The following is a 25,912-nucleotide window of genomic DNA, read 5'->3' as shown; positions in this document are numbered from 1 at the left end:
AGTACCTTTAAAAAATGAAACCTTATTGTAAAGTGTTACCATTTTTCTTAATAAACAACTTTTTTTTGTATGAAAATAGCTAAAAAAAAATAGCTAAAAAAAAAAAAAAGAAGAAAAATCTGAGGTGTTACATGCCCCCTCTCCAGTCTCAATGGGTATGACACATCTGACAAAAAGTGGTTATGTAGAGCCACAAAACAATTACTGTACCAGAAGTCATCACAATTCTGGAATATGTCATAAACACATTGGCCAAGAGGGAAAGACTGAGATCTAGTCTACTGACTACATGAAAATAAACACAGCATCACAGGGATGACATGCTGTCAGGAGTGAAATGAGACAAAGGCTTTTGTGCTCGCTCGAGGTTTCAGACATACATGTCCTTAGTGTCCCACTTCTGGACAGAGCTGAAAGGCTAAAATAATACAACACAACTACAAAACCCCCCAAAATTACGTTTTTTTATAGATGAAAATAATTTGTTTGTGGTTATTCTGTTGAATAACTAAACGGTGATCTGTGTAAATTTGTACAGCACTGCAACTACAACTGCAGCAACAGAAAGATGAACGTGCAGACCTAACACACATTTGCCCTGGGCCCCGGAGCAGCAGAGGAACCCAATGAGCTGCAAAAACACTGTATATTTACTAAAACATCTTTGACTGTTAAACTGTTCCCACACAACACTATTTGAAAACATTTATACGGCACTGCATGATGCCCCCCTCGGACGTGGAGCCCCTGGGCACGTGCCCAACTGCCCATATGTTGTATGCAGGCTGCTCAGTGGTAAGGAGCACCTAGTGGGGAAATTAATTACGTGACATAAGCCAGAAAGCAACATAAATTATTCAAAATCAATAAAATAAATGTAACAACTTCAAATCAAATATATATATTTATATATATATATATATATATATATATACATACATACATACATATATACTTGTTAAGAAATTGTAAGAAATTGTTAACATGCAATTTTTATATATATCATAGAGAGAGAGAGAGAGAGAGAGAGAGAGAGAGAGAGAGAGAGAGAGCATGGCGCTATCAAACTATATACATGTAGGTGAGTAAGTAGGGTATAGGATATAGGTAGACAAACACAAACACACACACACACACACACACACACACTTTTTTAGTTTATTCATTGTGAATCGAAGCTATGACCTTGGCTTTGCAAGCATCCCATACACACACATATACACATGTTCATTGTGAGCATCACAATAAAACTAGATTGCTACCATTATAATCCATCCATGTTGAGAATGCGAACACTAAGAGCTGAAGGTCAGGAGAAATGCTTGTGTAAAAGCTAAACAATTACAAGATTTCATCTTAATGCTGGACTATGTCATACAAGGCCTGTCCAAAAGTAAAGGGCTGTGGTCTAGTCTACTGTCTACATGAAAAATAAACACAACAACTGTTTTGCACAAGGTCAGAGTCTGTATTACAGAGATCAACATGCAGTTTATAGGGGATGATAGAAAGAACAAGGTCACTGTCCTGAGGTTAAGAGTGAAAGTTGAGCTGTTAGTCATCACAGCTGCTGTCTACTCCGTGTGGGAAAGAAGGCGCCCTGCATGCAGAGAGATAAATCGTATCTTTCTTTCTCCACGTTTACGGAAACATATGGGGCTTGTGACACACTTTTAGGCTCTGTTGACAATATAATTTTTTTTTAAAGAATATTTCACAGTTGAGCTTACAAAATATTTCACTATTTTATTTCCATTTATAATTTCACTCATCTGAATGTGTGATTTAAACATCCATATTTCTCTTTTACTTTCGGCTGCTCACCCCACAGCAGATCATCCACATATTTATTTAGCACAGGTTTAATTGCATGCACCAATGTACTAAACATTTCATTTTTTGGAACAGAAATTGTTAACATTCAATTTACATAACAAGTAGATTATAACATGTTACAGATAAATGAGAAAATAAAGTACAAATAAATTATAATTTTGAGAAATTAATGTTATGGATTCCTTCCAAAACCTATAGTGACCTAATAGCAAAGGCTGTTTCAAAAGATGAGCAGGATTATATAAGATGAGCAGCCAATGAGGCGAGCTCAGTGAAAAAATAAATCCTTTCGAAGTGGGAAAAAAGGTTAATTATAAACAATAATATTAAACAATCACTCAATAAAATAAATAAAATAAAATATAATATAATAGTAATAGTAGACACTAACAACTAAAACTAAATTGTAAAAAAAAATAAAAAATAAATAAAAATAATAATATATATATACACACACACACACACACACAGGTCACATTCTGCAGCAAGCCTATCAAAAGTTGCACTGACATGGATGCCGCCCAATGGCACCGAAGGCGAAGAAGCGAAGTACATTCAAAGAGGACTTAAAGCGAATCCCATGCAGCCAAACGCAACCAGTGGAATACACTTGCTGCCCAATGTGCCCTGTAGCACAGACGGACATAAAGAAGAAGATTACAAGAGTTTCTGTGTGCACGACATCGAAGGTCAGAGGATATACTGGATATTGAGTGAGACACATGAGTTATGCAGCATGGTTGTCGTTACTGCATGCTAAATGGTTGCTTCGCTAAATGTAGAGAGTTACTGTCAATCTCCATTAGGCATTAAAGCCCATTAGACGTCATCAATCCTGCACTAGTGGATAAGACTTTACTCACAAACTGAGATATGCAACTAACAAATACACACACACACAGGTCATCACCTTGATTTAGCTTCCCTTTACTAAGAGTGCCAGAGAGCTCTAAAAAGCCCTTGATGAAAAACACACACAGCTATCCCTTCCGTGACTAACCCGATACTCATTAGCTTAATTTGCATTCGATCTGTGAATCACACCCTCACCTTCTCATAAAGGCAGGATCAGTGTTACACACATGAATCGCACAGACCCGGAGCCGCTGAGAGCAAATGGAGCTTTTGAATATTTCTTCTGAGGTACATTAGTGAGAAAAATAAATAAATAAATAAACAGATGGGTTTATTTCTTGGAGCTTCATAAGCCTGATATTGTATTTACCTGGAAAATGTTTTGAAGTGAGGATAAAGGGCTAATTTAAAAGATTTGCATTTCCAGAAAAAAAAAGTAACAGTGCTTGCAAGACAACCAAGTAATATTGCTAAAGTTTTAGGTTTATTTTTTTAGCATCAGAACATGTTTTTCTGCTGTCATTACACTCACTGTGTGTCTTGTTTTCAGACACTGTTTTAGAATTAACACACAATATTACACTGTATTTGCAGTACAAATGCGACATTTGCAAAAATAGATGCAAGAAAGCAGACCAATCACTATTTAGTATGCAAAAATTATGATGTCATCGGGATCAGTTACGTTTTGAATGCTAAACATTCTATCAATGTAAAATGGGAGATTTTTAAAGGTCAATCTTACATTTCTTATGTATACATTTCATAAAAACAAGATTTCTTTTTTATTTTATTTTTTTACATTTGTTAAATAATGAAATAAAAAAAGTAATTATTCACGGAGCCCAGCACATGACGAGGATAAAACATCAATTTTACACATAATATCTGTAAGAGAGTGTCTCTGTTGAATTTCTTGATCCACAGCCTGAAAAAAGACCTGCATTATATTAAGAAATGGCCTGTGCTCTTTCAACTGAACAAAGTAAACTGGTTCTCAGCAAACAGAAATTCGCTCCTTGAAAGCATAGATCTCTGCAGAAAGTATGTGTCACTAAACACAGCTTTACTTACCTTTAAAATCACATACACTGACTGAACTTTACTTTGAAAGGGCATTTCATGCTGGCTTTTCCTGAGAGAATGGGTCTTCTAACTTTCCAGAATCCAAAGCTCTATCATATTGATATGCCTCAATTGTGTGTGTTTGTGTGCACTTGTCATGGTTATCACAGCTTTAGATTGTGGCTTCAGGTGCTTGATGGATTCATTATCATTGCACTTGAGCCTCTCATGACTGCAGCAGACAGAAGGAGGAGTCCAGGCTCAAGGTCACACGCACAGCTCGATGAGAACAGAGGGGCACGGGGAAAGAAAGAAGAAGAGGATGAGTTGAAAACGAGGAATGACTCGAATGAGACACAGGAACTGCGGCTCGTGTGTTAATTAAAATGAGGGATTTTTTATTCTATGAGCTATAAATGCAGTGATGAAGGTAATATATGTTTATGGGCTCATAGTAATTAGCTGACTTCTGCTTAAACTGTTTATTGATTCTCTTTAGTGCAATTTATAGTCCCTTGATTTCTTAACTGGATGACCTGCCTGCCTTTCTCCTCAAAAGACGTGTTCAGAGCGGTCATGTCAGGAATATGTAGCTTTTCTGATTAAAAGTCTTCATTTATAGCCTAGGCCTATATATATATATATATATATACAACGCATTCTCATCCCCAAATCGTCACTTTCCGTCACTTTCAGACATTCTTCAATATCCGACGCACAAAGCACCCTTTAGCGTCCATATGAGACGCTTCGGTTATGGGTAGGTTTAGGCGTCATGTAACTGGCGCTTTCGAAAGTTCGTCAATATCCGACGCACAAAGCACCCTTAGCGTCCATACGAGACGCTTCGGTTATGGGTAGGTTTAGGTCTGTGGTAGGGTTATGCGTCTCATATGGACGCTAAAGGGTGCTTTGTGCGTCAGATATTGAAGAAATTTTGAAAGCGTCAGTATATGACGACTTGGGATGAGAACGGGCTGATATATATATATATATATATATATATATATATATATATATATTTATTTTTTTTTTTTTTTTTATTATTTTTTTATTATTATTATTTTTTTATCTATTCTAAATGTCCCTTGATTTCTTTATGTCCCATTCTTTTTTTCTCATTTTAATGCTCTTATCAACATGGAAAAGTGGATCGGCTTGCTTTGTGCAAATGTTTTTTTATTGAAAACAACATTGGCATATACTGTAATGTTCAATTTCACACTAACATTCTCACTCTGAGCAAATAATCGCGTCAGAGAATTCGCATCAGCTGTGTGCTTGGCCATCAAGTTGTATTTCAGACGTGCTGCGATGATAGCTCAGTTCACAACGACAAAACACACAGATCACTTTGGTCTTGTCAATGGAACCATTTGGCAACTTTTTAAAAGTAAACTTTCCATTCAGAATCTTATAGGCATCCATTTTGGCGTCTCGCACTCGCCATCCACTCAAAACGTAACGTTAGCCTACTACTCTTTGGCCGGCCCAAACAAGTGTGTGCGGCGTGCCTGTTGTTTTGTTTCAGGTCTAGCTAGATCCTGTGAGGTGTTGTAGTTTTTCTACCGTTACTAGTTGTTGCAACAGCATATGAAAAAAACTACAAAGTTTGCTAGGCCAAAAAGAACGTTAATCTCGCGATAAAAAAATTGACGCCATTAAAATGGGTTTGCGTTAACGCCGCTAATAACGCGTTTAACTGACAGCACATATATGTATATATATATACACTCACCTAAAGGATTATTAGGAACACCTGTTCAATTTCTCATTAATGCAATTATCTAATCAGCCAATCACATGGCAGTTGCTTCAATGCATTTAGGGGTGTGGTCCTGGTCAAGACAATCTCCTGAACTCCAAACTGAATGTCAGAATGGGAAAGAAAGGTGATTTAAGCAATTTTGAGCGTGGCATGGTTGTTGGTGCCAGACGGGCCGGTCTGAGTATTTCACAATCTGCTCAGTTACTGGGATTTTCACGCACAACCATTTCTAGGGTTTCCAAAGAATGGTGTGAAAAGGGAAAAACATCCAGTATGCGGCAGTCCTGTGGGCGAAAATGCCTTGTTGATGCTAGAGGTCAGAGGAGAATGGGCCGACTGATTCAAGCTGATAGAACTTTGACTGAAATAACCACTCGTTACAACCGAGGTATGCAGCAAAGCATTTGTGAAGCCACAACACGCACAACCTTGAGGCGGATGGGCTACAACAGCAGAAGACCCCACGGGTACCACTCATCTCCACTACAAATAGGAAAAAGAGGCTACAATTTGCACGAGCTCACCAAAATTGGACAGTTGAAGACTGGAAAAAAAAAAGAGTCAGAGTCAGAATTTGGCGTAAACAGAATGAGAACATGGATCCATCATGCCTTGTTACCACTGTGCAGGCTGGTGGTGGTGGTGTAATGGTGTGGGGGATGTTTTCTTGGCACACTTTAGGCCCCTTAGTGCCAATTGGGCATCGTTTAAATGCCACGGCCTACCTGAGCATTGTTTCTGACCATGTCCATCCCTTTATGACCACCATGTACCCATCCTCTGATGGCTACTTCCAGCAGGATAATGCACCATGTCACAAAAATTCGAATCATTTCAAATGGGTTTCTTGAACATGACAATGAGTTCACTGTACTAAAATGGCCCCCACAGTCACCAGATCTCAACCCAATAGAGCATCTTTGGGATGTGGTGGAACGGGAGCTTCGTGCCCTGGATGTGCATCCCACAAATCTCCATCAACTGCAAGATGCTATCCTATCAATATGGGCCAACATTTCTAAAGAATGCTTTCAGCACCTTGTTGAATCAATGCCACGTAGAATTAAGGCAGTTCTGAAGGCGAAAGGGGGTCAAACACAGTATTAGTATGGTGTTCCTAATAATCCTTTAGGTGAGTGTGTATATATATATATATATATATATATATATATATATATATATATATATATATATATATATATATATATAAAAACTTTTTGAACAGTAGTGTAACTACCAACATTTCCACATAAAACACACTTATTTGGTGTTCAGTAACATGGCCCACGATTAAAGGGATAGTTCACCCAAACATGAACATTCACTCATTAGGTCAACAGGAGAACCCATACAAGTATTAAAAGGCATTTGCGTGACTTTGAAAGACTTAGAATGTAGCACATAAGTTGTCTACTTTAAAAGACTACTTTATTTTTTTATTTTTTTTGTGAGCTAGCCAGCTCCTGGTCTGACAAGTTTGGATCAACGTGAAGTTCAGTAAATAAAATGGCAGAATTTACATTTTGGATTTACTATTGCTTCAAGAAATTAAGAAGATAGACAAATTTATTCCTGTGAATGTCAATGAAGGCTTTCCAAAGAGACTTTCCAATGGCAGGACAACAGCAACTATAATATCAGACCTAACAGAAAAACCTCAGCCTTGAAGAAAGCAATGCCACTCATTTCACAATCAAAGAGGTTAACCAATCAAAAAAAAAAAAAAAAAAAAAAAAACATTGCAAGAAACCTTGACTAAAGCCCTATTCGGACTGGATTAACTTTACAAGGGTAAATGGAGTAATGCAATTTTACCACAGAACATTTGTTATATTAATGACCAATTCACACGGGATAAGATAAGTGGGAGGGGTAAAAACCTATATTTATATAAAACAGTTATGTCTGGTCGAACAATGTATTAATTAACTTCAGATTGGATTGTGTTGGTAATAGGCACTTACCTAACACTAAAAGATGTTTTGTGCCTCTAACAAGTGCTTTCGATCTTCTTTTCGATCTGAATGGTGTGTGTAAAACACTCGAGTTTTGCCACAGACTTGTCCCAGCATCTAGAACACAACTGAATGCTTTTTCAAGCGCATCCATGCTTGAAAAAATGCGGAAAACTACTTTTAAACAGGACATGATGAAATATTTACGTACATATTTACAGTGGGTCTATTCGCACGGGGTTAGTATTACCTGAGGTCATTTTTCCGGACCTTTTTACTGAAGGTAAAAGTCGCCGTAATCTTTACTGACTTTACTGACATGGCACATTCGGACGGGACTAAAATCACAGAGAAGCTCTGGTAATAATTACTTTACCCCACCTCTTCATGTTAAACTAGTCCTGTCTGAATAGGGCTTAACATTGCAAATGGAGCTGAGGGACAAAGTATTAAGACTATAATATTAGACTAGAAGACTAGAAACATTCTCATAAATTCCTTTTAAGTGTATGATTAGAAATGTGTGGAAGAAGTGAAGAAGTGTGGTTTGCTGATTTGGTAGAAATAGTTTTTGTTAGTGTTGCTTTTGACTTGCAGCAGAATTGTCTCTTTTCATGTTTTGAAAATTACATTTGGGATTTGAACATATGGACATTTTGGATGGAAATAAAATGCAAGGGAAATGGAATTTTACAAAGTTACGTTATTGTGAAATAGATTAACTTACCAAATACATCTACTCATCAAATCTACAGCAATGTATTTCCCTGCAGATAAACATAACTAAACATCATAACCCCTGACACAGACAAATACAACTCAAAATATATTGCAAGCTTGGTGAAACTTCACTCAGACAACCCTAGGAGAGGAAAAGTGCTCGAAATCATATGGTGTTCAATTAAAACAACATTTTTGTACTATAGTCTGAACACGAATGTCTATGGATTGGATTCTGAAACATGCTACATGTACAGCACTTTATACTGGGGAAATGTAATAATAATTGGCATATTCTATGGCTCCCTTGTAATTCTAATGAAATATTCATTCGAAAACTTAATCTCAGTTGTTTCTTGATATCTGGATCAGATGGATCAGAAGGTCTTTCTGAACAGAAGAACAGGCCCTGCTCAAATATGCTGGAAAAATCATTAACATGAACATGGTGGAGATCACAAATTTTATCAGATAAAGAACAAATCACCAGATGCCTTTGAATGAAAGCACTTCTCCTGCAGTTACTCACCAGATCCTGATCATCATGGTCTGAAAAAGAGCTCTTCAACCTACTGAATGATGGTGTATTCACATTGAACATGTCAGCGAAGGCCTTTGCCTTTTGAAAAATTTCATCTCTGAGCTACGATCGCTGTACATTGTGTCAGATATATCACCGAGTATATGACACATCCACTATCATCCACATATCTGAGGAACGAGAAAGTAAATGAGTGCTAATTCTGTATCTGGTGCATCGTAGTTTTAGATTAAATATTTTGACCACGTGTCAGCACTCTGTGTTGTTATTATATTTATGTTAATTGTAGGCCTATTATGTGTATGTTGTTTATGTGGATAACAGGGTTGTGCGTCATTCAGAATTGCATTGACAAATTATTGACACATTGACACGATGCTTCTCCGCCATTGATACGTTTTTCCAGTTATCCAAGTTTTCAGTTATAGTGTAGGGGGTGCTGTTATGGATATTCTGAAATAGTCCAGAATCTCCAGATCCAAAAACAAGTGAAGAAGAAGATCTGCATAAACCAGTAAGCTATGTGATCACATTCAACGGCGTATAAATCGAACCTAACATGAAATATTATTGTAGGGGCCATGACAGTTTTGCAAGCTTTCTGATAAACAAAAAATGACAAACTATCTTTTACACTGCATTCCCCTAGTGAAAAAAAATATGATAAAATATATTTGAAATACTAAACAATTGAAAGTATACTACAAATACATTTACATATGTACTTAATAAAAATACCCTGCAATTGTACTTTTGGTGTACTAAACTGGAACACTTAAAGTCTGCTAAATTGGAACAACTAAAAATGCACTTTGTGCAGAGTGCTGAAGTCCAACTAATGATATATTAAGTGTAATTGATTGTGCTAAAGTGGGACTATTTCAAGTATAAAACAACAACAACACCAAAAATGTATGCTTTAAATATTATAAAGAGATCATATAATCCTTATTAATAATGGTAATAAAACACATTTTAGACTTAATATTAAGAAATGTGCATTGTGCAATAAAGAAATACTCCAAATAAAGATTAATTATAAAATTTTATAACAGTAAGTCTTAAGTGATATGTCAATAAATATGTTAATGGATTTGAAGTGTATGAAATACATTTATTTTAAATAGATTTTACTATAGGGTTTTTTTAGTTATTTTTTTACTAGGGTTAGTGAACAAATTCAGTCAAAATATATCTGTGTGACAAAATAATAGGTTTAATGACTACAAAAGCTGTACATAGACTGAAAAGACATTCAGAAGGCAATATATGTCTGACGGTTTGTGTTTTGCATGAAACAATCTCAAACCGTTCACCAGAATATATACAAAAAACACTCTGCTTTTTGCACAGTAACAACCACCAATACTATTATTATTCCGATTTTCCACTGTCCTTTCTCTTTCTCTCTTTCATCCCCTTTCTTTTTTTCTTTCTCCTGGAGTGTCTTTCAATCATAGTGGTAAAGGGAAAGAGTGAGAGAGACGAGCGGAGGCTCCTTGGAATGTCGATCCATCATCAGTAGGACGGGTCTCAACTGAGCTCAGTCACGCTGTAATTTCTCCGTTTCTATTGAGACGCTCAGCACTCCCCCTGTGTCCTATTGACAACCGAAAATCGCTTTGCCAACCTGACTGACAACTTTGTCTACCTGACAGAAAGCATAAAGCTGAGGCACAGAGATTAGACCTATAGAGCTGTGGAGATTACACTCTCCCATTATGGAACATCATATCAGATTGAGTCATTGTGATAATGCACAAGTGTGTGTGTGTGTGTGTGTGTGTGTGTGTGTGTGTGTGTGTGTGTGTGTGTGTGTGTGTGTGAGAGAGTTGTTTGTGTGTGAGTTGTTTTCCCTTAAAGTAGCTTGTCGGTGTTGATTTCTTTTTCCCCTCTCGCTGTTCTGTATTTATTTTCCCGACCAATTTGAAAACCAATTTGTCTGTGAAGAGACTCCATTCTGTGGATATTTCTTTTTTCATATATGGAAACGTCTTTCATCTTTAAAATTAATGCCTAGATTATATGATAATTATCCTCAGTTCAGACATTTTTGGTTCAAAGATCCTCTATTCACAATGTCCTTTAAAATAAAAGCAGGAAGACTGCAACTAATTGAAGAAAGAAGAAAGAAACAAGATTGAATACATTCTGGATGGATGGATGGATATTAGCTAAATAAGGAACATCTAAATGATCTCAGAACTCATGTGGACATCATGGCGATATCTAATGTAATTTGGATAGAGTGCCACTCTGTTCTTTCACATAAGTCCCAGCAGTCCTATTTTTTTTTTTTTTTTTACTTAATAAAAGCAGAGAGCTGAGAAAAAGTGTTATTTTGAGCTTATGCACAATGAACCCTGAGGGGACCTCAGTCCTTCTGTTTCTGCATGTTTGTGCATGTGTTCCAAATTCCTAATCACAATTAACCCTAACAATTTACTTTAAAGGAACAGTTCACCAAAAATGAAAATTCTGTTATTACTTACCCTCGTCTTGTACCTGAACACATATGACTTTCTTTCTTAACACATAAGGACATCCATGTGACAGAATGTTCAATTTCAGGTGAAATGTGCCTCAAACCAAAATTAACCCATATCACTGTTTGTGAATTATTATATTTGATATGAACTTCCTCTCTGCTGCATGCATCTTTTCTTTCTTGGTTTAGGCCAGCTAGGGAACAGAAAGAGTTGAGGCACACTTTTTTATTTCTTCGATCATTGTTCAATCCACAGAAGGGACATTGACACAAGAGCAGTAGGGGTGACTTGTGTAAAGAAGGTGAAGGTAACCTGCTATCGGCTCATCCATCTGGACACACTGCAATTGTTGCCTGACATGAGCTTGGTTTTGCAGAGATGTGAACCACGAAACGGTCAGTAGTAGTCCAATACAAAACCTAATTGTCTACAATAAAAAAAAAAAATACATATGTTTGAGTAAAACAACACAAATCAGTTCCCCTTCGAAGGAACTCGCACTGCGTCGTCGTCGTGACGACACTATGGGAACGCCCCCCAGCGTAACGCATCTGAAGCATGAATGAAATCTGTCCAATCCTGATTGGTGCTACGTCATGACGTAGTAGATGACGGCATACCCGGAAGATACAAAGGGACGCCGGCTCATACACACGTTAGCTTTTTGCTCTTCAGCTGAAGCGCTCTGTGTTTGTAAGTCTTATTTATTGTTGTCTGTCCTTATCTGAGTACAAGCATCAAAATGAGCGAGCAGTTTAAGAAATGTGTGCATCCGTGCCCGCGCTATATTACGGGCTCGGACACACATCAGCTGTGTGTGCATTGTCTCGGCGTGCAGCACGCGAGAGCGGCTCTCGAGGGAGCCGCTTGTAGCGAGTGTGACAAGCTGCCGCTGAGAACGTTGCGCTCACGGCTCGCCGTGTTTGACCAGCACGGCCAGGCTCGCGAGCCTCGCGGTTCTGGGCCCGCTGTTGCCGAGGCACAGCGGCGTCGCAGAACGTGGGGCTCACAAATGGATCTTTCAGCGGGACATGGGACTGCTACTGCATCTTCCCAGTCCTCGTCTGAAGATTCAGACGTTCTCCCGCCACGTGTGGAAGCCCGCGAGGCGGCTTCTTCCCGCGAGGCGGAGGAACAGATGTTGCAATTGTCTGGCTCTGAGGAGTCAGATGATTTAAACATCGAGGTGGCTGATGCGGCGTTAGAAGCACAAACGCCAGCACACGCACCCGCTCAAGAGGAGCTTGTAGAGGTGTTGACGCGCGCTGTGGCCAAACTTAATATTGATTGGCCACAGGAAGAACCTCAAATCCAGCCGCCCAGTAAGCTGGATGAGAGGTTTTTCAAGCGTAGATCTCAACCTCCACGCCGGGGTCTGCCTTTTTTCCCTGACTTGCACAACGAGTTGTGTAAGTCGTGGGACAAACCATTTTCAGCCAGGGTCTCTAATCCCCCAGTTCTCGATTTTGCAAATGTTTTGGGGGCGGCTGAATCTGGTTATGGGAGATTGCCTCGGGTTGAGGAGGCTCTCGCCAGTTATCTCTCCCCTGAGGCCGCATCGTCCCTTAAGGCTCCGGTACTGCCCACTAAGCCGTGTCGAGACACTTCAGCGCTGGTGGGCAGGGCATATATGGCGGCTGGGCGGGCTGGTGGCTGTTTACACACGATGGCAGTGTTGCAAGCCTACCAGGCCGACCTCCTTAAGGAGCTGGATGAAGGCCAAGGGCCATCTCCAGAGGATATTTTGGAGCTCAGGAAGGCCACTGATTTGTCTCTCCGCATCACCAAGGAGACGGCCCGTGCCATCGGCCGCTCCATGGCTGGTTTGGTGTGCGTCGAGAGACACTTATGGTTGAATTTATCAGGGATGAAGGAGAGAGAAAAGCATTTCCTCTTGGATTCCCCGATCTCGCCTTCCGGCCTTTTCGGCGGTGCGGTTGATTCTGTTGTTGGAAGGTTTCAAGAAGTTAAAAAGCAGTCAGCTGCCTTCCAGCAATACCTCCCCCGTCGCTCCAGCTCCTCTAAGAAGGCTGCATCTAAGGAAAGGCAGCCTCAGCCGTCTGCCAGCTCCTCGTATCGTCAGGTGCAAAAAGAGAGTGTCGCCTCCCGCGCCCCTCCCGAGGGAGCCTGGCAAAGGAGGCGACGCTCTCGAGGTAAGCCCTCCCAGCCTAAGGTCGATCTGAGGACCGTCCTTCAGGCGAAGAAGGCTTCCTCTAAGCGGTCCTAGGCGTGGCCGGATCGCTGAGAGCTGTCCCCCCCGGGATGGAGCGATTGAGGTCGCCTCCGTCCCGGAGCTCTCGGGGAATCAGTGCTGTGCTCCCGCCGTCCAGTACGTTTCGGGCCACACTGATTTCCCGCGTACGCACGCCGCTCCAGCCACCTCTAAAAAGACCTGTGGCTGGGCAGCGAACGCGTTCGCCCACCGAAAATCATTCTCGACTGCTCCCTGCCGGTCAGCCGCTTCAGGGGGTCGGGAACGAGGCTCGGTTGATACCCGAGACCAGCCTCGAGAGGCTGGTTCCCTTAGTAGATTATCTCGGCGCATGGTCATGCCTTCCGAATATATCTGCGTGGGCCCTGCGTACTGTAGAGCTGGGTTACAGACTGCAGTTCAGCTCCCCTCCCCCGAAGTTCAACGGGGTGGTCTGGACTGTGGTAGGCCCAGAGCAGGTTCGGGTTATGGAACAAGAAGTTCAATCCCTGTTGGTAAAAGAGGCCATAGAACGTGTTCCTCTGCCACACAGGGAGTCCGGGTTCTACAGCCGGTACTTCATAGTTCCCAAGAAGGATGGGGGGTTGCGTCCAATAATAGATCTCAGGCACTTGAATCGTTCTCTGAGGAGATTCAGGTTCAAGATGCTCACAATTCCAGCCATCGTGAGTCAGATCCAGTTCGAGGACTGGTTCGTCACGATAGATCTAAAGGACGCATACTTCCATATTTCCATCCTTCCATGTCACAGGAAGTTCCTGAGGTTCGCTTTCGGGGGCGAAGCGTACCAATATCGGGTTCTTCCCTTTGGCCTAGCTCTTTCCCCTCGCACCTTCACCAAGTGCATGGATGCAGCACTGGCTCCGCTGAGACTCCAGGGCATTCGTGTACTCAATTACATCGACGACTGGCTAATATTAGCCAAGTCGTACGATATGGCAGTTCGGCATCGAGATGTCGTTCTGGCCCATATCAGGTGCTTGGGGCTGAGACTCAACACAAAGAAAAGCGTGTTGACGCCCTCCCAGAGGACTACGTTCCTGGGAGTGGTATGGGACTCCACGACGATGCGGGCACAAATGTCTCCTGCTCGGGTGGGTTCCATACAGGCGATGGTCTCCAGAGTGAAGCTAGGCCACAACCTCACTGTAAAGCAGTTTCAGATACTGCTGGGGCACATGGCAGCAGCGTCCAACGTCATACCTTTTGGCCTGCTACACATGAGACCCCTACAGTGGTGGTTGAGAGCCAAGGGGTTTTCCCCGAGGGGAAATCCGTTCCGTATGATCAGAGTAACGCGCAGATGCCTTCGTTCTCTCGTCATATGGAGGAAACCTTGGTTCCTGTCCCAGGGACCAGTGCTGGGAGCATCATGTTGCCGGAAAACCGTTTCAACAGATGCCTCCCTCACTGGTTGGGGCGCGGTCATGGACGGCCGTTTTGCGAGAGGTCTGTGGGAGACCCGGCACTCTTCCTGGCACATCAACTGCCTGGAAATGCTGGCGGTCTACAAAGCTCTGAGGAGCTTTTTTCCAGACCTCCGCGGCCACCATGTCCTGATACGCTCGGACAACACTTCTGTAGTCGCGTATCTGAATCATCAGGGGGGTCTGAGGTCGCGCCCTCTATGCAGACTGGCACACCAGATCCTCCTGTGGTCCCAGGGGAGACTGTCGTCTCTCAGAGCGATGTATGTCCCCGGGGACCAAAATCAGGGAGCAGACATCCTGTCGAGGCAGGGGCTGAGGCCCGGGGAGTGGCGTCTCCACCCAGAGGTGGTGGAAGCCATGTGCATGAGATTCGGCCCAGTGGAAGTGGATCTTTTCGCGTCTCAAGAGACGTCCCACTGTCCACTGTGGTTCTCTCTCAGGCATCCAGCTCCGCTGGGGCTGGATGCCATGATGCAGACGTGGCCGAGGCTGCGCCTGTATGCATTTCCCCCGATCGCTCTGCTCCCGGGAGTCCTGGAACGGGTCCGCCGGGAGGGGATCAGTCTACTTTTAGTAGCACCCCGCTGGCCGACCCGGGTATGGTTCTCGGACATTGTAACACTGCTGGACGGCCTCCCGTGGCAGGTCCCTCTGAGGAGGGATCTGCTGTCGCAGGCAGGGGGTACAATATTTCACCCCCGGCCAGAGCTTTGGAACCTCTGGGTCTGGCCCCTGAGGGGGCTCGGTACCTAGAGGCTGGCCTGTCAGCAGATGTTGTCGAGACCTTACTCAGCTCCAGGGCTCCTTCTACCAGGAGACTGTACAGCCTGAAGTGGAATGTGTTTTCCACTTGGTGTAGAGAGCGTGAGGTGAACCCAGTTAACTGCCCAGTGGCTTCAGTGCTGGAGTTCCTCCAAGATCGTTTCTCTGCCGGTCTTACCCCGTCCACACTTAAGGTGTATGTGGCTGCCATTGGGGCTTTCCACTCGCCTGTAGGTGATGGGCCTTTGGGGAAGCACCATCTGGTTGTACGTTTCCTCCGTGGGGTTCGGAGGATGAGGCCTGCGGCTCGCTCCAGAGTCCCAACCTGGGACCTGGCAGTGGTACTTGAGGGGTTGGCTGAGGCCCCCTTCGAGCCACTGGAGTCGGCTGAGGCGAAGAACCTGACCCTTAAGGTGGCCTTTCTCCTGGCTATCACCTCTCTGAGGAGAGTGGGGGATCTCCAGGCCTTGGCTATAATGCCAACTTGCCTGGAGTTTGCCCCCGGCGGAGTTAAGGCCATCTTACATCCTAGACCGGGCTATGTGCCCAAGGTGCCATCTAATGTGGCACGGTCAGTGGTTCTTCAGGCCTTCCATCCTCCACCTCACGCGACGGCGGAAGAGGGGAGACTTCACCTGCTCTGCCCAGTCAGAGCCCTGAGAGTGTACCTTGAGAGGTCCTCTCAGTGGAGGAAGTCAGACCAGTTGTTGGTGTGCTTTGGTTCACCCAAGAAAGGGCTGCCTGCATCCAAACAGACAATCAGTAATTGGATTGTCCAGGCTATAGCCACGGCTTATCAGGTGCGCAATCTGCCTTCACCTATGGCCGTGAGGGCTCATTCTACCAGGAGCGTGGCCTCCTCGGTAGCCCTCCTTTCTGGAGCTTCGCTTCAGGATATTTGCGAAGCGGCTGGGTGGGCCACTCCGCACACCTTCATACGATTTTATAGTCTGCAACTCCCTGTGACGCCTGGCGCCAGAGTGCTTGCGTCCTAAGTGTGCCTGGTCTCCAGCTTCACACTAGGGTGGCGTGCTTACGGTGTGGCATAGTGGGCATTGCGTTCCCATAGTGTCGTCACGACGACGACGCAGTGCGAGTTCCCTCGAAGGGGAACGTCTCGGGTTACGACTGTAACCCTTGTTCCCCGAGAAGGGAACGAGACACTGCGTCTCGCCGCCACACCTATCACGTTCAGAGCGCTTGCTTCATCGCAAAGTAGCTAACGTGTGTATGAGCCGGCGTCCCTTTGTATCTTCCGGGTATGCCGTCATCTACTACGTCATGACGTAGCACCAATCAGGATTGGACAGATTTCATTCATGCTTCAGATGCGTTACGCTGGGGGGCGTTCCCATAGTGTCGTCACGACGACGACGCAGTGTCTCGTTCCCTTCTCGGGGAACAAGGGTTACAGTCGTAACCCGAGACGTTTTTGAGGACAAAAGGGAAATTATTATTTTTGTGTTTTTTTAATGCATTTTTTACAATGTTTTTTTTTTTTTTTTTACTAAAGCTGTAAAAAAATAAATATATGAAGAGTTCAGATGCAAAAGCCTCTAAGTGCCATCTGAAATTTTCTTCTAGAATGATCATTTTTATCAAGCTTGTATATTTAAGTCCAGTAATTTCACTTAAATGGCAATTAATAGGTAATTTTCATTGCCATTAAAGTGAAATTACTGAACTTAAATATACAAGCTTGATAAAAATGATCATTCTAGAAGAAAATTTCAGATGGCACTTAGAGGCTTTTGCATCTGAACTCTTCATATATATATATATATATATATATATATATATATATATATATATATATATATATATATATATATATATATATATATACACATACATATATATACATATATATATATATATATATATATATATATATATATATATATATATATATATATATACACATATACATATACATATATATATATATATATATATATATATATATATATATATATATACATACATACATACATACATACATACATATATATATATATATATATATATGAACTCTTGGCTTCAGTGTCAAATATCTTCAGTCTGTCCATCCATAAAAGTGACATTTTTCATATTAGTTAAGATATATCTGCCCTGTCTAGAAGCAGTTTAACATTCAATTAATTGCTTTCAGAGGCAGGGAGGAAGTCAGATGAGAGTATGAATTAGTTCAGTTTAATAGGAAGAGAGAATATATTTTTTTCACCATATCTTTTCCATAGTTGTACTATATTTTATGAAGTGGTTTTACAGTTTCTTTATAATTCTCCTTGAACAAGTTTACATAAAACAAAATAAACATTCTATGAACTCATTTATGTCAATTCTGAGATACTGTACTGCAATGATCCATCGATTATATATATATATATATATATATATATATATATATATATATATATATATATATATATATATATATATATATATATATATAAATGTTAAAAGAGTCCTGTTTTGTATATTCTTTGTGATCAATATGATCAGAGGCAGAGATACATAAATTAATAAATAAACAACCAAACATGAAATACAAGGAAAATAAAGAAAAGCATGGCATCAGACCCATGATGCAACAAGAAAGCAACTGAGACAGTCTATTTATGTGCTGTAGCACCTTTGTGGTTACAGAGAGTTCATCGACTGAAATTCGAGAAAGTTAAAAAAAGGACCGGATTGCTCCTGATGAAAGCATGAGAACTTTTCTGCACAATTATAAATCAATATTTAATTTAAAAAAAAATCATTTTTTTTTTTTTTTTTATTTAATTTTTCCTGAAGTTGAGTCTTAAGGTGCTGCAAGCATTTCTTAGCCAATTTTATCGAAAAAATAAAATGTATATCAAGGCCCTGGGGCTGTAAAGAAAAAAAATATGAAAAAAATGCTGCTGAGCTCACAACAGTCTCTTCGAAGGGTGGAGTTTTTGGGAAAAGGGGCATGTCTAATAGAGTGGATAAATCTAAAGGAAGTTACAGAACACTTGCATCACTTATAGCACCTTTAACTTTTTAACTAACATTTCACAAAAACTTGAATGAACAACACATGCCAATAGTCTACAGATAAACAGTATTGTGTAGGCAAGTATACCAGTCGAAAACTGGTTTAAAAAGTGTACTTTCAAGATCCTCTCAGCAGCACAACAGAAGGTACTTAGTGATTTAGTAATTTAAGGGTTTGCTCTGAATCCTCTTCACAGACACTGAGTAAAGGTCCATCGCTGAAAGTCTTTAGAATCAGGACATATTTATCTATTTTACAGTGGAAACAATGTGACAAGAGTAGGTTAGCAATTTGAAATGTGCTAGAGCTGCATGTGAAATGTAATCAGTCAGCATTTACTGAGTAATGTGGCATGGCCGTCACGCTAGCATCGGCTTTCTCCCCTCTGTCTCTGTTTTCCCTCAGAGGATACAATGTTGAATACGTTTCTCTAAAAGAGGATGTTGACATGCATCAGGCAAACAGTGTCAGAATGTTCAATGCTCAGGTTCTGTACAGCAGTCTGGGAGTTATTTGCAGTTTATGCAGTTTTGCCTTTTTTGTCATCACAATGCGATAATTAGAGGATAAATCCCACGGCTGGAAAATTTGAATCTCTCAGAATAAACAATATTCCACGTACAAAAGGAGCACTGACTAGCATATTTAAGAATCTGAAAGAAAGGTTGAAAGAAGAGGGATAGAGGTAGTCTAAGAATCCAAATGAGCAGCTCCTTGCTTAAACTTTTCAAGCATAAAAGGGTAATTCTTAAACTTGATACCTCACTTTTGTTCTTAATTTTATTATTTAATTTCATGAATGAGGCAAGAGTTGTACCATAGGTCACAATAACACCAGTGACAAATTCTAAAGATCTTGCAAATCTTCCACAAGGTCATTAAACATAGGCCTATCACTAATGACACATTTTAGCTGAGCCTTTAATATATTGTGTAGTATATAATTTATATAGTAATGTATTGATGTTTCATCAACATCAGCTCTCTCTGTTTGAAGGAGAGCTAGTTCATTTTCCCCCACTAAATTAATTTTGCACATCAATTTACAAAATAAGTACGAAAATGTATAGTTAAAACATTTGGTATTGACGGAATATTACGGCAATCCATATTTTCACTGTTATATGATATAGGGGCGCTATTATGCATCTTCTGAAATAGTACAGAATCTTAAGATCAAAACACAGATCAATCAAGCAACAGAAGCATTGCTTACATAACGTAATCATCAAACATTAAACAGCATATAAATCAAAACTGAATGTTCCATGAAATGTCGAACCCACAAAGAGCTAGGGCTAGGACTGTGAAGCTTTATGGGTGTTGATGGATTCAATCTACGCCGTCAATGTTTTGATCATCATTCTGAATTCAATCCAGATCTTTGACAAAAATGTGATTTTCTCAGCTTTCTGTTCAAAATGTTGCTTTTTTAAATTAAACTTACCCACATTCAAGTATTGATATACAAAAAAATGCAAGAAGCTATATATGTATATGTATATGTATATATATATATATATATATATATATATATATATATATATATATATATATATATATATATATATATATATATATATTTATATTATTTACTATAACTGAGATAACCAGCCATATCCTGTTGTATAAGGAGGATACAGCCCCTGAGGTTGGTGCAGTCTAGTCACGCTGGTGGTCCTTGGGTCTTAATGTGTTGCTTAATGAGACCCACTCTGCTGTGCTACTCAAATATTTGAACTAACCTTTAATCCTAGTCAGACAGGTGTTATCTTTACATTACCTGAACACTGCGACATACTTCTGAGGAGTCATATGCTTGAAGACTATATGAAAGCCACTATGGTTTGAAGAACATAGCTTGTGATTAATGCCGCGTTAATTAAAATCAACTCACAATCATTGAATCCGAATGCAAGCAAACAGACCGAGACAGAAAAGAAGAAACTATATCATTTCTTCAACCAACTTGAGGATTTTATCATGATGTGAGAGGATTTTAAGTGAGGTGGCTTGGCATTCTCTCCTTGTGTCTTGTCATTCACTAATTTGGTTTGGCTCACATAAGCGGTAATGGTGAGGAACCCAAGGCCAACAGCTGCTGAAAGCAGTTGTTTAATGCTCACCTAACTAAATTACTGCAAAACAGATACACAAATATCCGCATACTACAGCTGTTGTGTTACAACTGATTTGGTTGTTTTTTTTGTTAATATTATTATATTTTTTTTTTTTATGTTAGAATGTGGCCAGTGAATTTAAAATGAGATCTAGGACTCTTGTAGCATTTGTATTACTGTCAATACGCAACTGTTCTTGAGGTGGACTTGTCAGAAACTGTGGAGGACTCTAAATACATGAAATATGGCTTCAGAAGGAACATATAATAGATGCTGCTGTCAACAAAAGTACAAACTAAACCATGTCCCAAATACCTGAAAAAATAAATCTAGATCATTAATCAAAAATGTCAAATTCGTTGTGACGTGCAATTATTATATTAATTTGTAAATGCATATAAAACAATATACACTACCGTTCAAAAGTTTGAGGTTATTTTTTTGTTGTTGGAAAAAGTATCTTATGCTCACCAAGGCTGCATTTATTTGATCAAAAATACAGTAAGAACATTAATATTGACTGATTGATTGATAGATAGATGTTTGTATTACAAAAGAGCAAACACAACAAAGGTTTGCCTGGACACATCCACCTTTACTGGAACGTAGTCAACTCAGGTCTGACATCATTTCCAGCTCCTACATCCCTTTTCCCAGGTAAATGGAATGCAGCATTATTCCCTATTACTCTATACAGAAAACCTAACATTACTGTTGCATTGGGGATTATACCATTTTGAGACAAACTTGAGCAGTAAAGTTTCAGACGGAATATAATTTATATCTGTGATTGTCCATAAGAAAGAAATTCTAGGTGCTATGACACAAAAGCTGCTTCAAAATCAAGCTATCAAAAAAAGTGCATTTCTGGAACAAGACAACATATTTTATACAAAAGAAATAAACATAAGTTAGCATACAGATGGGCAAAAGCATTGTTGCAGTCTCATATCACATTTTGCAATTCTTATTTTAAATCATTAAGGATGTGAAGAAGTTTAATATTAATGAGATGATTAAATTAATGTGAAGAAATTATTAAAATGCAGTGAAATTTGGCAACACTTGGTCTGTATCTTCTGCAAACAAAAAAATAAATAAATGAAGGAGGCCTACGGACAGACTGCATACAGATCTTTTTGCCCACTGTGTCGATTGGAAGCGATAGCTCAATAAAGTAGCTCAAATATTTAGGTTTATCGGATTCCTGTCAGTTCAAATAAGTGGGGAGATATGGTGGCATAAAACTAGTTTGTTTAGGATGTGGTCTCCTCACTTCAACGCTGATCAGAACTCAAGTAATAACAGCCAGAGACACAAGTAGAATTGGAATCGTGCCTCAGCCCTTTTTGATCTGCTCCTTCATAAAACTTTTAGAGGTCTTTCTTTTAAAGCTTGGCAGGAGGGGAGGAACACAGCTTCAGCACAGCGCTCTCGTACCTCACCCGCATATACAGACGATTCAAAGCATTGTCAATTTCATGTCTGTTCATGTAAAAGCACATAAATAAGATTTATTGCTTCATTAACAGTGAAGTGTGATGTACCTTTGAAATTACAGACTGCACACAATTGAGAACAAGAAGTCAACATTTGGCCCTGCTTAATGGAGGATAAGCAATTGTTTGCTAATGTAATGAATTGGATGATGGCCAATTGTGCACAGAATGACGCGCATGATAGTGGCTGTAATCTTTCAGGATTAAGACAAACCTGTTTGCAGATATAAGCACTATGTTTGCATCTATATGACTAACCTAGGCAGCAAAGGTAGGCATATATGAGCTGTGTATCATAAGAGGGATGCAAATCTGGAGTCTTCATTTTAAGCTGTGTATCACGGGCATTTACATATGATACAGTGTATGTTAAGATAAAGCTTATCTAGAAATAAAAGTTCTGTTATTTTTTCATAATTTATTTTCCAGTTTTTGAAGTGTGCTCTCCAGTTCTATTCTATTCAACCACAATCCAAGGTAAAAAAAAAAAAAAAAAAGAAAAAAAAAAAAAGTTTTTTCTCACAATGTCTGAAATGGATCAATAAAGGATTTAGTCTCTCTAATTTCTCTAATCTCTCTATTTTTTGACTGTTGCAACAATTTGCAGAAATAGAGAGCATGTGCACTCATAAACACAGCAAACTGTATGTTCATTCTAGAACTAAGGCTCCGGCACAGGACACATTCACAACCCATAAGGGGTGCAAATGAACAGAAACAGACTGAGACAGGCTCATTTAAAAATACTATTTTAACATGACAATGTGCATTAAAATACTAAGTTCCCTTTCAAGGGAATTCGCGTTGCGTCGAGATGATGCTGTGGGAACGCTCTGCGTGATTGCGTTGTGAAGCACTTGTGAAATCAGTCCAATGGCATATAGGCAGGTGACGTCATGGCAGGAAGCTATAAAGCGCACCCAGACCAAACATTGTCAGTTTCTGTGTCTTCAGAAGACAATTGTCTCTGTCTATTTATTGTTGTTTGTCCACAAGCATATTATATAGACAAGAATATAATGGCGAGCAAACAGCATTTTGGATCGTGTGTTCCTCCCTGCCCTCGCTTCATTCATTTCTACTTGTCTGGTTGATATTTGGCTGCATTTATTTCCTCAGAAATAAATGGAGAAATTCCTGGGGGGAAATTAATAACACCTCATTATACAATGCCCATTCCCTTTAGGTGCCCTCAGGGGCCGTTCTGCCAACCTCATCACCTTGTGTGCTTCGGGGCGCAACGGTCTCCAGCGAGTTCTAGTCTAAGGCGAGCCCTTCTCTCAGTGTCCGCCCGGAAACGTAGTGGCGCTGGGATTCTCGTCCCCTCCAAGGAGGGTCTTTGAGCAATCAGTTTGTCTGTTCCCTGCCGGTGCGCCGCTTCAGGGCACCGAATTGGTCGCTTGAGTAATACCAGAGACCAGTCTCGAGAGGCTGGTCCTCTTAATTTCCGGGGGGAAGTGGTTAACACCTCACGATGCCTTTGGGGGGCCGTTCTGCCAACCCCGCCACCTTGTGTGCATCGGGGCGCAACGGTCTCCGACAAGCCCATATCTCTCCGTGGTCACCCGGAAACGTAGCGGCACTGGGATGCTCGCCCCCTCTGAGGAGGGTCTCAGAGCAGTCAGTTTGGTTGTTCCCTGCCGGTTCGCCATAAAGGGCACTGAATTGGTTGCTCGAGTAACACCTAGACCTGCTCCTGATTCCCCACTAAAGGAATGGGGGCCGGGTTGGCGCTCTCAACCGCAGCCTTCAAGGGGTAAGACGGATCTGAGGACCGTCATTATTTCCAAGAAGGCTGCGGGGAAAAGGTCCTGATACCTGAGGGATTAGGCCAATGAGGGCAGTCTGCTCATTATACGGTGCCCACTGCCCTTTGGTGCCCTCAGGGGACCGTTATGCTAACCCCGCCACCTTGTGTGTTTCGGGGCGCAGCAGTCTCCAGCGAGCACATATCTCAGGGTCCACCCGTAAACGTGTCCTGGGATGCCCGCCCCTCCGAGGAGGGTCCCAGAGCAGTCAGTTCGGTGGTTCCCTGCCAGTTCGCCGTACAGAGCACCGAATTGGTCGCTCGGGTAGCACCTAGACCAGTCTTGAGTGACTGGTTCTCTTAGTAGATTTTTTGGCAGCATGGGAACTTCTGTACATGAGACCCTTGACCCCTTGGTCACCATCTCACCTGGCACTTAATCACCTGGTGATGATGGTTCAGGCTCTACATCCCTGGGCACCAGATTCAGGGAGCAGACATCCTGTCGAGGCAGGGGCTGAGGCCCAGGGAAGGGAGACTCCACCCCGAGGTGGTGGAGCTCAAATGGAGTTGCAGACGTGGCTGTACAGTGTCTGTACATGTTTCCCTGATTGTTCTACTCTGCGGAGTTCTGAAGAACAGAACTATGGAAGTGTGGGTTTGGCCTCTGAGGGGGCCCAACTCATAGACTCAGGTCTCTTAACTGAGGTCGTTGAGGCCACGATCAGAGCTCCCTGCACAGGAAACAAACCGGTTTACTCCGTGGTGCGTTGGAGAAGGAGTATGATGGCTTTTTAGCCTTGTATTAGGGGTATCCCTTAAGAGGTGTGTGATGCGGCAGGCTGATCCTTTCCCCACACACTCGTCGGGTTTACAACCTAGTTTTGGGCTTCACTCCTGGGTCCCAGGTGATTCTGTCTTTGTTGTGCTCGCCTCATTTCACACAAGACAGGCCCTGGTCACTATGGTGGCATTGGTATAGCCTAGACATTCCCACAGCGTCATCTCGATGCAACGCGAGTTCCCTTCAAATAGAACGCCTCGGTTACGACTGTAACCACAGTTCCCTGAAGAGGGAACAAGACGTTGCGTCATCCAGCCATACTTCCGGCGTGCCTGTGATCGACTTGCTTTGACCTATCAGAAGTTGACAATGTTTGGTCTGGGTGCACTTTATAGCTTCCTGCCATGACGTCACCCGCCTATACACCATTGGACTGATTTCACAAGTGCTTCACGACGCAATCACGCAGAGCGTTCCCAAAACGTCATCTTGACACAACGTCTTGTTCCCTCTTCAGGGAACTGAGGTTACAGTCATAACCGAGGCGTTCTGAAAGCAAGCCAGGTATGATGAAAGTAGTGTTTACTATGACAATTACGATGATCTGCATACCGCACAAAAATACAGACCTCCAGAGGTGTTTTTACTCTAGAAGTCCAAATAATTAAAATGCACACTGAGCAAATTTGTAATCAGCAGCACAAACAATATAACAGCCCAGCATGCAACAAAATGCTGCAAACAAAGATGACTCAAATGAAATTAGTCACATTTAGAAGATTTGCAGGCCATCTGACGCAATACTTAAAAAAAAAAAAAAAAAAAAAAAAAAGTGTGATACAAATCCTGTTGTACTGCATGTCTCCATAATCAGATTACAGCAAAACATGTGTGATGCTGTAAGGGATAAAATCTTACTGTACTGAAAAAAGGCATCAAAATATGCAATCAAAATAAAAATGTATACACCAGTAAAATAAACTAAAACTAAAATAAACTGAAATAGAAAACCAAAATAGAAAGTGAAATAATAACTAAACAACTAAACTGATTTAACTTTTTAGCACTCCAAAAATACCATAAAAAATATATAATTTTAAGGACATT

This window comes from Abramis brama (assembly GCF_963993115.1).
Source record: "Abramis brama genome assembly, chromosome: 14".
NCBI lineage: Eukaryota > Metazoa > Chordata > Actinopteri > Cypriniformes > Leuciscidae > Abramis > Abramis brama.
The sequence above is the reverse complement of the archived record's forward strand: the minus strand, read 5'-3'. Positions refer to the sequence as shown.